Source organism: Scyliorhinus torazame, chromosome 1, assembly GCF_047496885.1.
Source record: "Scyliorhinus torazame isolate Kashiwa2021f chromosome 1, sScyTor2.1, whole genome shotgun sequence".
Taxonomy (NCBI): domain Eukaryota; kingdom Metazoa; phylum Chordata; class Chondrichthyes; order Carcharhiniformes; family Scyliorhinidae; genus Scyliorhinus; species Scyliorhinus torazame.
Window position 1 is genome coordinate 391,969,995 of NC_092707.1, and position 16,157 is coordinate 391,986,151.

General features: G+C 49.4%; 1 pseudogene; it reads right to left on the minus strand.

Annotated features, from left to right (window-relative positions):
- Window positions 1–9,214: 9,214 nt before the first annotated feature.
- Window positions 9,215–9,395, minus strand: LOC140430931 (U2 spliceosomal RNA; annotated as a pseudogene).
- Window positions 9,396–16,157: the final 6,762 nt, after the last annotated feature.

Sequence of the window (16,157 nt, forward strand, 5' to 3'; positions counted from 1 at the left end):
TGACAATGATGTCGAACATTTACTCGCTTCTCACAGTCAGAATTCCCAATTCCGGACCACAATGATAAGCGGAGGTGGGAATGCCATGTTATTTGGTTTTTCCAAGATCATTTCAGGTGAGGGGGAGACAGAGAGAGAGAGAGAGAGAGCGGGCACCTCCATCTTGGGGTGCCCACTCAGCACTTTCAAAAGATTTGAATGAAGAAATGGCCACAGTTTTGGAAGGAATTTTGAATGTATCGAGTGCCTTTCGCACCCTCTGGACATCTGAAAGTGTTTTCACTGCCCAGTGGAGCTCGTTCAAAATGCAGTCATTCTCTGACATCGTGGACCTCCTCCCCGTGCACTGCGATCCCCCGCAGGGAGCAATTATATAACCATGTGGAGGGCTGAGGTGTAACTAGCAGCAAGGACATTGGGAGAATGTCTCCATCCCTTTCTGGAATAGTGTCAGGGGATCTTTTATACCTCAATAAACGATAGGCGGAGCCCTTAGATTACCATGTCCCCTGAAGAAAACAGCACTTCCAACAACGTAGCATTCCCTCATTACCTAACTGATAACAGACGAGATCATGAGCAGAGGTCCTAAACCCTGATGTTGACCAATCTGCAGACTGAGGGCAGTTTGGGTTGGAAAACTTGTTATACACCAACCCTCCAATCTGCATTGTTGCTTCACAACGCCAGGGTCCCAGGTTTGATGCCCGGCTTGGTACACTGTCTGTGTGGAGTCTGCACGTTTTCCCTGTGTCTGCGTGGGTTTCCTCTGGGTGCTCCGGTTTCCTCCTACAAGTCCCGAAAGACGTGCTTGTTAGGTGATTTGGACATTCTGAATTCTCCCTCAGTGTACCCGAACAGGCGCCGGAATGTGGAGACTAGGGGATTTTCACAGTAACTTCATTGCTAGTGTTAATGTAAGCCTACTTGTGACAATAAATAAAGATTAAAAGCAAATTACTGCGGATGCTGGAATCTGAAACCAAAAGAGAAAATGCTGGAAAATCTCAGCAGGTCTGGCAGCATCTGTACGGAGAGAAAAGAGACAATGTTTCGAGTCCAGATGACCCTTTGTCAACGCTAAAAGACAGAGAAAGTGGGAGATATTTATACTGTGGGGTGAGGGAATGAAAGATGAGTCATAGCCACAGAAACCAAGGGAAAGAGTGCTAATGGCACTCCCCGGGGAGAATAAAAGATGTGAAAGGCCAAACAGCAGAGAAACTAAGAACAGAGGGTAAGCTGCGGCAGATGTAGATGTGGGGGGAGGGGGGGGGGGACATGGGTGGGAGAGAGGGAAAGGGGAAGCAAAGATAATAATAAAGATTATACAGTCTTTTGAAGTCAACGGGGCAATTTCTAAGACAGCTGCCTGACCTGAAGAGTTAGGTTAAAATCAGGCCTCAGCAGGACCTTTGGCTGTCCAGACACATGTGCTACCATCTGAGCCAAGCTGACACACAAGTGGAAAGGAAGACCCCTGTCATTGTGCAGGCTGCACCTCCAATCACCAGCAGAAATACCAGCTGCACCTGCACCTTCTGATTGTCACTGCTGTAGTCACTGGGAGCTCGGTTTCTCTAGCAGCCTCAAGACGGAACCACCTCAGGGGTGATAGTAGCACAGTGACAATGTCACTGGGCTAGTAATCCAGAGGTCGAGGCAAAGGCTCTGGAGACATGGGTTCAAATCCCACTGTGGTAGCTGATGGGATTTAAATGCAGTTAATTAATAATAAGGCTGCTCTCAGTGACTATGTGAACTTTTCTTTTTATAACTTTAGAGTACCCAATTCTTTTTTCCAATTGCGGGGCAATTTAGCATGGCCAATTCACCTACCCTGCACATCTTTGTGTTGTGGGGGTGAGACCCACGCAAACACGGGGAGAGTGTGCAACTCCACACGGACAGTGACCCGAGGCCGGGATCAAACCCAGGTCCTCGGCGCCGTGAGGCAGCAGTGCTAGCCACTGCGCCGCCTGCCGCCCCACAGCTTCTTATTCATTAATTCCTGGAGGCTCCAGGGCAGCCTTGGAGGGTTGGCGTCGGAGGCAATTTGGGTGCGAATGGCATCAGCCTTGTCTGTGGTGCTCTCCACGTTCCAAAAGCCAGTTAACGTGGAGGGCAGAAATTTCACTCCCATTTGGGATTGGGAACTGAGGCAGCCGGGCAAATATTTCCCACTACCAGCCACCTGCATCCACCTATCCCAGAGCCATTTCCCTGGGGTTTGCAGCGGTGTGGAAATGGCTAACTTCCTGCAAGTGGTGAGTAGTTTATTAGTCATTCAGAGAGTTTTCTTGGAGACTGTGGCCAACGTTTGGCTCAAATCTTTGAAAAGTGGCTTGGGGCCCTGTCTCACAATGGAGGTGCCCTCTCTCTCCACTTGACCTGAGTTGCAGGCGGCAATTCAGGATGGTGAATTTTCAGGCTACTCGGCGCCAACCATGCTGAAAGTCGACATATAACCAATCCCCGCCGGCCCCAACAGCTCGCTATCATTTCATGCTCAACTGAGTGTTGATTGGCAGCAGGCGGGACTTCCACCTTCCCTTGGAAGGGGGGCCAGCATTGGAGTGCTCTCAGCTAATCAGATTACCCGACAGCTCTCTAGCCCCTCCGGGCACAGTGCTACAATGGCCAGAAGAGGTACTGCAGCACAGTGCCTCAGCCCCAGAATCTAGACCACATTTTAGGTAAGTACTGTAGGCCCTGGGGGCGGAGAGTAGGGGAGGCCCCAGGGGTCGGGAAGGTGGGGGTGCGGTGGCTATCTTGCAGGTGTGGGGGGGGGGGGGGGGGGGGAGGGCGCAAGGGAGGGCTGTAGCTCCCAGTCTCGGAGGGGAGGGTGCCCCAAATATGAAGGGGCCTTTTGATTGAGCCTCCCCCCACCCTCCCCACCCAAGATGGACATTAATTTATTTTCCGGTTTCCCACCCTGCTCTGACTCATTAATGCCAGACTAAAAATTGAGGCAGGATGGGAAAATGCGCTTAAGTGACCATTAAGTGGCTACTTAAGGCGACATGGTGGCACAGTGGTTAGCCCACCCCACTGGGTGCCCTCTGGGTATGGGCGATCCAGCACAACATGTCCCATCTTTTCCGCTTCGATAAGTGTGTGTGTGTGTGTGTGTGTGTGGAGTGTATTGTTGAAGCGCGGATGCAGCTCGTCAGTCGTGCGAGTGCCCGTCGTGGACCAAGTGAATCTCGCACTGTTTTTCATGGGATTTGATGTTGTTCCACACTGGTGCTAGCCCCTCACCGGTAGTGGAATTGGTGTAGGTGCGGTGCCAGTTGTCCTGTCGTAACGGTCAACGGATTCTCCATTGGCGTCAACACTTAGTCGCAGAAACGGGGAATCCAACCCCTTGAATGTTGCTGGATTATTGCAAGTGGTGAGTAGTTTATTAGTCATTCAGAGAGTTTTCTTGGAGACCGTGGCCAACTTTTAGCTCAAATCTTTGAAAAGTGGCTTGGGGCGCTGTCTCACAATGGAGGTGCCCTCTCTCTCTCCACTTTACCTGAGCTGCAGGCGGCAATTCAGCTTTACCTGCTGTGGCCTTCCGTGCCCCAGCAACCTGCTCTCAATCATCAGTAAAGTGATGGAATATGTCATCAATACTGCTATCAAGTGGCACTTGCTTAACATTAACTTGTTCACTCAGTTTGGGTTCAACCAGGGTCACTCAGGGTCATTACGGCCTTGGTTCAACTATGGACTAAAGAGCTGAATGCCAGAGGTGAGGTGAGAGTGACTGCCCTTGACAACAAGGCAGCATTTGACCGAGTATGACATCAAGGTGTCCTAGCTAAACTGGGGACAATGAGAATCAGGGGGAAAGCTCTCCACTGGTTGGAGTCATATCTGACATAAAGGAAGATGGTTGTGGTGATTGGATGTCAATAATCTCAGTTCCACTGCAGGAGTTCCTCAGGGTAGTGTCCTAGGCCTAACCATCTTCAGCTGCTTCATCAATGACCCTTCGGTACTTCATAAGATCAGAAGTCGGGATGTTTGCTGATGATTGCAACAATCTTAAACAGCATTCGTGACTCCTCAGATACTGAAGCAGTCCATGTCCAAATGCAGCAAGATCTGGACAACCTCCAGACTTGGGCTGACAAGGGACAAGTAACAATTGCACCACACAAGTGCCAGGTAATGACCATCTCCAACAAGAGAGGTTCTAACCATCGCCCCTTGACATTCAATGGCATTACTATCGCTGACTCCCCCACTATCAACATCCTGGGGGTTACCATTCACCAGAAACTGAACTGGACTAGCCACATTATACTGTGGCTACCAGGGCAGGGCAGAGGCTGGGAATCCTGCACAGAACAACTCTCCTCCTGACACCCCAAAGCCTGTCCAGCATCCACAAGGCACGAGTCAGGAGTGTGAAGGAACATGAAGGAATACTCTCCACTTGCCTGGATGAGTGCAGCTCCAACAACACTCAAGAGGAGCAAGATCACCAGGAAGTAAGCAGCCCGCTTGATTGGCACTTCAAACACAAACATTCACTCCCTCCACCAACGATGCACAGTAGCAACTAGCCAGCACCATCTAAACCCACGACCATCTAGAAGGACAAGAGCAGATACATGGGAACCCCACCACCTGGAGGTTCCTCTCCAAGCCACTCACCATCCTGACTTGGAAATATATCACCGTTCCTTCACTGTCGCTGGGTCACAATCCTCTAAATCCCTCCCTAACAGCATTGCGGGTGTACCTGTACCACAAGGATTGCAGCGATTCAAGAAGGTAGCTCACCACCACCTTCTCAAGGGCAATTGGGGATTGATATTAAATGCTAGCCAAGCCAGCGACACCAATATCTCATGAATGGATAAAGAACGCCACAAGGACCATTTTAATTATGCCATTCTAATATTATTCTTGGCCCAATATTTAATACTCAACCGGCAAAGCAGATGATCACGAACTCATTGCTATTTGTGGGATCTTTCTGAGTGTATATATGCTGCTGCAGTTTCCATTTTACAACAGGTACTACACTTGGCTGTAAAGTGTATTGGGACAAGCTGAGACCATGAAAGGTGCTATATAAATGCAAATCAGTAAGTCTTCTCACTCCCGCTTCCTTCTTTCTCTTGCTCCATTTATTTTCTATGCTCTCTCTCTCTTTTCTCTCTCCCCTTTCCCTCTCTCGCATTTTTCTCCCCCTTTCTCTCCACTTTTCTTTCTCTCAATCCCTTTCTCATAGAATTTACAGCGCTGAAGGAGGCCATTTGGCCCATCGAGTCTGCAGCAGTCCTTGGAAAGAGGCCCCACGCCTTCACCCTATCCCCGTTACCCAGTAACCCCACCTACACTTTTTTGCACACTAAGGGCAATTTAGCACGGCCAATCCACCTAACCTACACATCTTTGGACTGTGGGAGGAATCCGGAGCACCCGGAGGAAACCCACGCAGACACGGGGAGAACGTGCAGACTCCGCACAGACAGTGACCCAAGCCGGGAATCGAACCTGGGACCCTGGAGCTGTGAAGCAACTGTGCTAACCACTGTGCTACCGTGCTGCTTTCTTTGTGTCTTCCTTTTTTATTTCCTTTTCTCGTCACCTCTTTCGTTTTCTCATCCTCTGTTTCTTTTTCTCCTCCCTCCCTCTTTTTGGAAGGGCAGTTGAACCCTACTGATATCCTGATTCCTTCTATTTTAACCTGCTCGTTTGAGCAGATGGCAAGGACGTCCATCTGATAATGTCCTCAGGGCCTGACTGCTATTTTAACAAGTAACCTGATTGGTGAAGCCATCATGGCTTTTCCACCAGGAGAACCAAGTGGGAAGAGGAATTGTTGGCCCAAATTAAATATGTTTTTCTTACCTACCTGGTGAGTATCCTTCCGAGAGAAGCAAAAACAAAGCTCAGAAAACCACAGGGCCAATAAAAAATAACCCCCTCATCGTGCTTTACAAGAATCCAGAGTGTGGGCACCTCCATACATTTTTCTCTTTGCGGCAATGAAGAAATATAACAGAGGAGAAATCTGGCGATGAGGATTGAGGCAGGGAAAATCGCTGAGAAAGAAGACTGATAGTGGGACAGCATCGGGAGCAACGGGAGATTCTCAGGAACGCACTCTCACATACGCACAGGTGTCGGGTGAACCACCGCTGGCGATGCAAAGGTTAAAAAAAAAAGTTTTCAACGGCAACTGCGAGTAAGAAGACCGAAAGTCGGGGAAGATTTGCTTGCGTTGAAGTGAGTGGGGTCTGGGCTGCAGGGACCGTTCATGTGGCAAAGCTACACGGGTTGCAGAGAACGGGGATTTTGAAGACTGCCACTACACGGGTCACTATTCGGGAGGAAAAGGTGAAGTACAGTCAGGCAAAATGGGAAAGAATTCCTAGTTGCTTGTATAGGGGATTGCTTGTGCCATACTATCCATTACAAAAATTGGAATGGAGGAAGTGTAGGCCTTCGGAGCCAGGATCCACAAATGGCAGGAAAAACAGGCACCATGGATGCATTTGATGAAGACTATGAGGAAAGATTTCAATTGTTTCTCACAGTAGACCAGACACAGGAGGACCTAAGGGTCGCAACATTTCTCAGCTCAGTAGGGTGTAAAACATTTATGCTGCTACAAAATGTAGTTCGCCCAGCAAAACCAGGAGATAAGTCCGATATTGAATTAATGACATTTCTCTCCTGAACAATTATTGATTGCTGAAAGGCCTTGGTTCCACTGCCGCATTCAGCAAGAAGGTGAAAGCATTTTACAGTCCGTAGCATCTTTGAGAACGTTAGCACAATATTGCAAATTCGGCGCAACACTTGATGACACTCTTCGAGACAGGTCGGTTTGTGGACTCCGCAGTGAAGCTTTTCAGGGAAAGATGCTTCCTGTAAGTGATTTAACCCTAAAAGCTGCTGTGGATGTTGCCAGATTTGTGGCATTTGCAGTGAGAGGTTTCACAGATAGGGGCTGGAGTGCAGATCTACAAAATGGATACCACAAGAAACAAGGCTGCAAAGGTGCAACCATGTCACCGTGCTACACAGGTTGGATACTCAGCGGAGCAATGCTGGAGTAAAACAAATCCATGAAAGAATTGCCAAGAAGGGCCACATTGCCAAGGCATACAGGACTCTGAAAACTTCTCCTGCACCTAGAAGGTGCAAGAACAAAAACACAGCTAAACAGTCCAGCCATGGTTACCAATAAGTGGATGAAGCTCAAGATCACTAAAGCTTGGTGTCATGGCAATCAACAAGGTTTTTGAGCATATCCAAAACTTGAAGGTTATGAAATTGAAATGGAAGTGGATACGGGCGCAACAGTATCGATAATACCTGAGACAATTTATCGTCAAAATTTGAAGTATCTGCCTTTGAAACTGTTAAATGTGGTCCTAAGGGCATACACTGAAGATCATACCATTAAAAGGATGGGCAGCACGGCGGCGCAGTGGTTAGCACTGCTGCCTCACGGCACCGAGGTCCCAGATTCGATCCTGGCTCTGGGTCACTGTCTGTTTGCGTGGGTTTTGCCCCCACAACCCAAAAATGTGTAGGGTAGGTGGATTAGCCACGCAAAATTGCCCCTTAATTGGAAAAAATTAATTGGGTATTCTAAACTTATTTTTTTTTAAATACCATTAAAAGGATGCATTATGGTAAAAGTAGAATCAATTGGGGAGGTGGCGAAGTTGCCTCTTCACGCTGTCCATGGAGACTTTCCCGCTCTATTTGGCAGAGCACGGTTGACTAAAATCAAGCTTATTTGGAAAACAAACAATCAATTAGTGGGTTCAAAGGGCAACTTGCAACAACGTCTGATAAAGTACGAGAAGGTATTCGAGGATTCACTAGGCTATGACTGGAGTTGAAGTACACCTAAAAATCAAGCCAGAGAGTACACCCAAATTTGCCAAAGCTGGAACCGTACCATTCACATCAGGCCTAAGGTTGAAAAAGAACTAGAAAGATTAGTATGAACAGGAGTCATTGAACCTGTTGCTGCAAGTGATTGGGCAACACCAATAGTTCCTGTATTAAAACAGGTTAGCTCCTTGAGATTGTAGTGGTTATAAAACTACAATTAACCCAGTTTGTGCATTGATCATTGTCCACTGCCGTTGATTGAAGATTTGTTTGCCGGACTTTCTGGAGGGCAGAAATTCGTTAACATATTTTCCTTTGTCCCATTTTTACCAACTGCCCAACATTTGCGAACTACGCCGGCTGACCTTCGCGACCCACCATTTTCTCTTACCTTTAATGCGAGAGGTGAGCCTGCTTGGTCCTCATTTACTTGTTTCCTGCTAACAAAATGGAGGATTCAAAATCATGCCCAAAGGACGTGACGTCAGTGTTCGGGGTGCGTGACCTGCTCTCTGCCTCGCTTCAGGCAGGAATATTGCATTGAACTTTAAAAAAATCTCCTGGGTCAGTGCGCTGATGTCAGGAGAAGGCGGTGCTTCTCGCTGGGCTCCAGCATGCACACTGATGAGCGGGCAATAATGCGCGGTGCGGCCGCAATTTTTTTAGCTGGTCGCGGCCGTCATTTTTAAAGCCGCTCGCAGCCGGCATTGTTAAATGGCGCCTGTTATGCGTGAATTCCCGCGATCGGGAACCCTACAATGGGTGGCTCCGTGACCCTCCCGACGCCCGCCCGTGGCCCACACGCGGGTCACGCCCCCCACTTTGAAAGTGCCTGTTTTACAGCCGGCCAAGCCGGCCTTTGTTTTAACATTCCAACCTCAAGACAGCACCTCCAACGGTGTAGCACCCCCTCAAGTGCTGCATTGGAGCATCAGGCTTGATTTCTGCGTTTGTGTCCTGTGGTGGAACTTGAACCTAGAACATTCTGACACAGAAGCAAGTGAGTTTTTACAACTGTCATTCCAACTCTCTGAGAGTGTGTGCAAAAGCAAAAGTTGACTTCCCCTTCATGCGATTATGCATTGATAAATTAACAGGCGAGGATTTATTCAAGCCCAGAAATTACCGTTCGCCGGCGGCGCAGTGGTTAGCACTGGGACTACGGCGCTGAGGACCTGGATTCAAATCCCGGCCCTGGGTCACTGTCCGTGTGGAGTTTGCACATTCTTCCCACGTCTGCGAGGGTTTCACCCCCACAACCCAAAAGATGTGCAGGTTAGGTGGATTGGCCAGGCTAAACTGTCCATTAATTGGAAGAAAATATAATTGGGTTTGCACATGAACACTTTTAAAAAACCTTTTCTGAGTTACCAAGCCAGGGCTCAGAGTGCAGACCGGGGCAAACTCCTAATCCAGCTCCTCGTTTCCTCCAAAAACCAATCCAAATTGAATCCAATTCATGGTCCCCATAAGAGAGACATGCCAGATCTGAGCAGATACGACACTTGATCTTAGCCAAAAGGCCGCGAAGCGATGCACATGAACGCTTGAATGGTAGTTATTTTAATGGTAGCTAGAGCAGCTCTAACTCATTAGGGCGGCACGGTGGTACAGTGGTTAGCACTGCAGTCTCACGGCACCAGGGGCCTGATGTGTTGGGTAGGCTGGGTCAATGTGGACTGCACTTGATGCAGCGTAGCGAGAGACAGACCTCCAACACTTGATAAGATGCAACACGATTTTATTTAACATCTAAACTATTATACATGTTCAACTGTGGGTTGACACTATGCTGACTTGACTGGGGACCTGATACTAGCCTAACCAGACTTACATGGTGTTTGCACTGGCCAGCTCACGAACTTTGACTGTCTCAGAGGCTGGGTCCCGAGAGAGCGGGAAAACTAGTGCCCTCTGGCTTTATAGTGGTTGTGTCCTGTCTGGTGATTGGCTGCTCTGTTCTGTGTGCTTACTGGTCATCCTGTGTGTCAATCACTGCCTGTCTGCACTCCATTATATACATAGATGTGTATTATGACATCTCCCTCCTTTTTCTTTATTGTTTGTGTATAGATAATAAATATTAAGGTGCATGTGCGTGTGGATGTGTATATGTGCGTAACTATATACCGAATGTGCTAAAATGAACTTATGTACATAGGAAGGTGTCGCTAGTGCAGATATAGGGCAGATGAAACGGTAACAACGATATTTACAGAGGTCAGAACGATAAGGTAACAAAATCGTGCAAAAGTTCAGTCTATAAGTTTAGTCTCTGCGGCGGGTGACGAATTCTGGTTGACCGCCTCAAGGGTGGATCAGGGGCCGCCTGCACTTGGATAGGTGGGACCGCCATCAATGCGGTGGTCGCAGAGGTCGGCAGGATTGCTGGTAGATCGGTGGCCTCGTGGGAGGACACGTCCGGAGGAAGCATTGTGTGAGGCGGGACATCATGGTTAAGTGGCGGGCGTGGAACTCTGCGCAGCGCCCGTCTGTTGCATCGCAGGAAGGAGCCATCAGCCATGCGGACGAGGAACGATCTTGGGGCCACTTGCTTGACCACCACAGCTGTGGTGGACCAGCCGCCGTCAGGCAACTGCACACGAACACGATCAGTTGGGACCAGCTCGGGGAGATCCGTGGCATGAGCGTCGTATGCTGATTTCTGTTGGGCCCGAGACTGCTGCATCTTTTGTATGTCCGTGAGGTGGTCAAGGTCTGGAACATGGATGGCTGGAACCGTGGTTCGCAGAGTGCGATTCATGAGCATCTGCGCGGGAGACAACCCAGTGGACAGCGGGGATGCTCTGTATGCCAGCAGCGCCAGGTTGAAGTCGGAGCCTGAGTCTGCAGCCTTGCATAGTAATCTCTTGACGATATGGACCCCTTTTTCGGCCTACCCATTTGACTGCGGGTAGTGGGGGCTGGAGGATACGTGACGAAAGTTGTATAGGCGGCCAAAATCAGACCATTCCTGGCTGTAAAAACAAAGGACCGTTGTCATTCATCATCGTGAGTGGTATCCCATGCCTGGCAAACGTTGCTTTGCATGCTTTAATCACCTCCTTCGACGTGAGGTCGGACAGTTTCACCACTTCAGGGTAATTGGAGAAGTAGTCAACAGGAGGACATAGTCACACCCCTTGGCGTGGAAAAGGTCGACACCGACTTTGGACCATGGGGAGGTCACTATCTCACGTTGTTGCAGAGTTTCCTTGGGTTGCGCTGGCTGACATTTCTGACATGTGGGGCAGTTGAGGACCGTGTTGGCAACGTTCTGGCTGATGCCCGGCCAATAGACTGCCTCCCGAGCTCTGCGTCGACATTTCTCGACCCCCAGGTGACCCTCATGGAGTTGGCCAAGCACCGTAGCTTGCATGCTCTGCGGAATCACAATCCTATCGAGCTTCATGAGGATGCTGTCCACCACCGTCAGGTCGTCCTTGACGTTGTAAAACTGGGGACACGGTCCACATAGGTACCAACGACATAGGTAGGAAAAGGGATAGGGATGTAAGGCAGGAATTCAGGGAGCTAGGGTGGAAACCTAGATCTAGGACAAACAGAGTTATTATCTCTGGGTTGTTACCCGTGCCACGTGATAGCGAGTCGAGGAATAGGGAAAGAGAGGAGTTGAACGCGTGGCTACAGGGATGGTGCAGGGGGGAGGGTTTCAGATTTCTGGATAATTGGGGCTCATTCTGGGGTCGGTGGGACCTCTACAAACGGGATGGTCTACACCTGTACCAGAGGGGTACCAATATCCTTGGGGGGGAAATTTGATAATGCTCTTCGGGAGGGTTTGAACTAGTTCAGCAGGGGCTTGAGAACCTGAATTGTAGCTTCAGTATACAGGAGGTTGAGAGTAGTGAGGTCATGAGTAAGGTTTCAAAGTTGCAGGAGTGTACCGGCAGGCAGGAAGGTGGTTTAAAGTGCGTCTTCTTCAATGCCAGGAGCATCCGGAATAAGGTGGGTGAACTTGCGGCATGGGTTGGTACCTGGGACTTGGATGTTATGGCCATTTCGGAGACATGGATAGAGCAGGGACAGGAATGGGTGTTGCAGGTGCCGGGGTTTAGATATTTCAGTAAGCTCAGGGAAGGTGGTAAAAGAGGGGGAGGGGTGGCATTGTTAGTCAAGGACAGTATTACGGTGGCAGAAAGGACGTTTGATGAGGACTCGTCTGCTGAGATAGTATGGGCTGAGGTTAGAAACAGGAAATGAGAGGTCACCCTGTTAGGGGTTTTCTATAGGCCTCTGAAAAGTTCCAGAGATGTAGAGGAAAGGATTGCAAAGATGATTCTGGATAGGAGCGAAAGCAACAGAGTAGTTGTTATGGGGGACTTTAACTTTCCAAATATTGACTGGAAAAGCTATAGTTTGAGTACTTTAGATGGGTCCGTTTTTGTCCAATGTGTGCAGGAGGGTTTTCTGACACAGTATGTAGATAGGCCAGCGAGAGGCGAGGCCATATTGGATTTGGTACTGGGTAATGAACCAGGAAAGGTGTTAGATTTGGAGGTAGGTGAGCACTTTGGTGATAGTGACCACAATTCGATTAAGTTTACTTTGGTGATGGAAAGGGATAGATAGGTATTACCGCAGGGCAAGAGTTATATCTGGGGGAAAGGCAATTATGATGCGATGAGGCAAGACTTAGGATGCATCGGATGGAGAGGAAAACTGCAGGGGATGGGCACAATGGAAATGTGGAGCTTGTTCAAGGAACAGCTACTGTGTGTCCTTGATAAGTATGTACTTGTCAGGCAGGGAGGAAGTGGTCAAGCAAGGTAACCGTGGTTTACTAAAGCAGTCGAAACACTTGTCAAGAGGAAGAAGGAGGCTTATGTAAAGATGAGACATGAAGGTTCAGTTAGGGCGCTCGAGAGTTACAAGTTAGCTGGGAAGGACCTAAAGAGAGAGCTAAGAAGAGCCAGGAGGGGACATGAGAAGCCTTTGGCAGGTAGGATCAAGGATAACCCAAAAGCTTTCTATAGATATGTCAGGAATAAATGAATGACTAGGGTAAGAGTAGGGCCAGTCAAGGACAGTAGTGGGAAGTTGTGCTTGGAGTCCGAGGAGACAGGAGAGGTGCTAAATGAGTATTTTCCGTCAGTATTCACACAGGAAAAAGACAATGTTGTCGAGGAGAATACTGAGATTCAGGCTACTAGACTAGAAGGGCTTGAAGTTCATAAGGAGGAGGTGTTAGCAATTCTGGAAAGTGTGAAAATAGATAAGTCGCCTGGGCCGGATGGGATTTATCCTAGGATTCTCTGGGAAGCTAGGGAGGAGATTGACGAGCCTTTGGCCTTGATCTTTAAGTCATCTTTGTCTACAGGAATAGTGCCAGAAGACTGGAGGATGGCAAATGTTGTCCCCTTGTTCAAGATGGGGAGTAGAGACAACCCCGGTATCTAGAGACCAGTGAGCCTTAGTTCTGTTGTGGGCAAAATCTTGGAAAGGTTTATAAGAGATAGGATGTATAATCATCTGGAAAGGAATAATTTGATTAGAGATTGTCAACACGGTTTTATGAAGGGTAGGTCGTGCCTCACAAACCTTATTGAGTTCTTTGAGAAGGTGACCAAACAGGTGGATGAGGGTAAAGCAGTTGATGTGGTGTATATGGATTTCAGTAAAGCGTTTGATAAGGTTCCCCATGGTAGGCTACTGCAGAAAATACGGAGGTATGGGATTCAGGGTGATTTAGCAGTTTGGATCAGAAATTGGCTAGCTGGAAGAAGACAAAGGGTGGTGGTTGATGGGAAATGTTCAGATTGGAATCCAGTTACTAGTGGTGTACCACAAGGATCTGTTTTGGGGCCACTGCTGTTTGTCATTTTTATAAATGACCTGGAGGAGGGTGTAGAAGGGTGGGTGAGTAAATTTGCAGATGACACTAAAGTCGGTGGAGTTGTGGACAGTGCGGAAGGATGTTACAAGTTACAGAGGGACATTGATAAGCTGCAGGGTTGGGCTGAAAGGTGGCAAATGGAGTTTAATGCAGAAAAGTGTGAGGTGATTCATTTTGGAAGGAATAACAGGAAGACAGAGTACTGGGCTAATGGTAAGATTCTTGGCAGTGTGGATGAGCAGAGAGATCTCGGTGTCCATGTACATAGATCCCTGAAAGTTGCCACCCAGGTTGAGAGGGTTGTTAAGAAGGCGTATGGTGTGTTAGCTTTTATTGGTAGAGGGATTGAGTTTTGGAGCCATGAGGTCATGTTGCAGCTGTACAAAACTCTGGTGCGGCCGCATTTGGAGTGTTGCGTGCAATTCTGGTCGCCGCATTCTAGGAAGGATGTGGAAGCATTGGAAAGGGTGCAGAGGAGATTTACCAGAATGTTGCCTGGTATGGAGGGAAGATCTTATGAGGAAAGGCTGAGGGACTTGAGACTGTTTTCGTCAGAGAGAAGAAGGTTAAGAGGTGACTTAATTGAGGCATACAAGATGATCAGAGGAGACTTCCGGTTGCGGCGGGGATGAGCTAGCCGCACGTTTTGGCGGCTCCAGCTCCGACGGATCTTCGGGCTCTTTTAAGAGCCCCAACGGGGACTTTGCCGGCCGAAAAACCCGGTGTGAGGTGCGTGGGAAGGGAGTCCCCCCCGAACGACGGAGGGAAAAACCGGCGGCGGCGGCTGCAGCCCGAAGAATCTTCAACCACAAGGTCAGAGGGAGTGGAGAACAAAATGGCGGCGGAGAAATCGCAGGCGACATGGGGGCCTGAGCAGGATGAAGTAGTGAGATGGTGCGTGGAGCTGCTGAAGAAGGAGGTACTGACCCCGATGTTACAGGCAATTGAGGGGCTTAAGGAGACTTTAAAGACCCAGGAGACTGAGCTTCGCGTGGTGGAGCAGAAGGTGTCAGGTATTGAGGACGAGGTCCTGGGCCTGGCGGTTAAGACTCAGACGCACGAGGCACTTCATAAAAAGTGTGCTGACAGGATTGAGGCCCTTGAAAATGGAGCGCGAAGGAAGAACCTTAGGATACTAGGTCTCCCGGAGGGTGTGGAAGGAGTGGACTGTGGAGCGTACGCAAGTAAGATGCTGAGCTCACTGATGGGTGCTGAGGCCCCTGCGGGCCCCATGGAGGTGGAGTGGGCAAATCGGATCCCGGCGAGAAGACCAAAAGCGGGAGAACCACCGAGGGCGATAATCGTGCGATTCTACCGCCTTAAGGACAGAGAAGAGGTCCTGAGATGGGCTAAAAAGGTGCGGAGTAGCAGATGGGAGAATGCTGTGGTAAGGATATACCAGGATTGGAGTGCGGAGGTGAGCTTCAACCGAGCCAAAGAGGTTTTGCACAAAAGGAAGGTGAAGTTTGGGATGCTGCAGCCGGCAAGACTATGGGTCACGTATCAGGAGAGACACTATTATTTCGAGATGGCGGAGGAAGCATGGTCCTTCATCAATGAAGAGAAACTGGACCGGAACTGAGGGACTGATGCTGCAGGGAACTGTTATTGTTGTTATTGTTATTGTTTTTGATAATGTGATGGTGAAAGTTAATCGAGAAGTAAACAGGGAAGGGGGGGGACACTGGGGAAATGTGGGTGCCGGTGAGGGGGGAAAGGCGGGACATAGTCGGAGAATGGGGAAAGAGAGGGGGAGGGGAAAGGGAGCTGCGCTATAAGAGGCGGGTCAGGTAAAGGGATGTTCCCGCGCCAGAAAGAATAAGGCGGGAAAACAGGCGCAAGGCAGATGGGAGTTCCTTCACACCGGGGGGGTCGAGGAGCGAGCAGGAGTAGCCGGGGTCAGTTGAAGTCAGCTGACTTACGGAAGTGATATGGGGGGAGCAATCAAGCTAGATAGGGATCTAGCGGGGGGAGGGGGGGAGGGGGAGGGGGGGGAGGGGACAACTGGGTTGCTGCTGCGGAAATCCAAAAGGAAATGGCTAAAGAGTGGGTGGTCGGGGGCGGAGTGCGACGCTGGGGGAGCGAGCGGGAGCGCGGAGGCGGGATATGGGACTGGCCTAGAGAAGTTAATGGCTAGTCGACACGGGAGGTGGGCAGGTAGCCCCCCAGTGAGGCTGATCACGTGGAACGTGAGAGGCCTGAATGGACCGATAAAAAGGGCCCGAGCGCTCGCGCATTTGAAAGGACTAAGGGCAGACGTGGTTATGCTCCAAGAGACGCACCTAAAGGTGGCGGACCAAGTTAGGCTAAGGAAAGGGTGGGTGGGACAGGTGTTCCACTCAGGACTGGACGCAAAGAACAGAGGGGTGGCCATTTTGGTGGGGAAACGGGTAGCATTCGAAGCAAAGAACATTGTAGCAGATAGTGGAGGTAGATATGT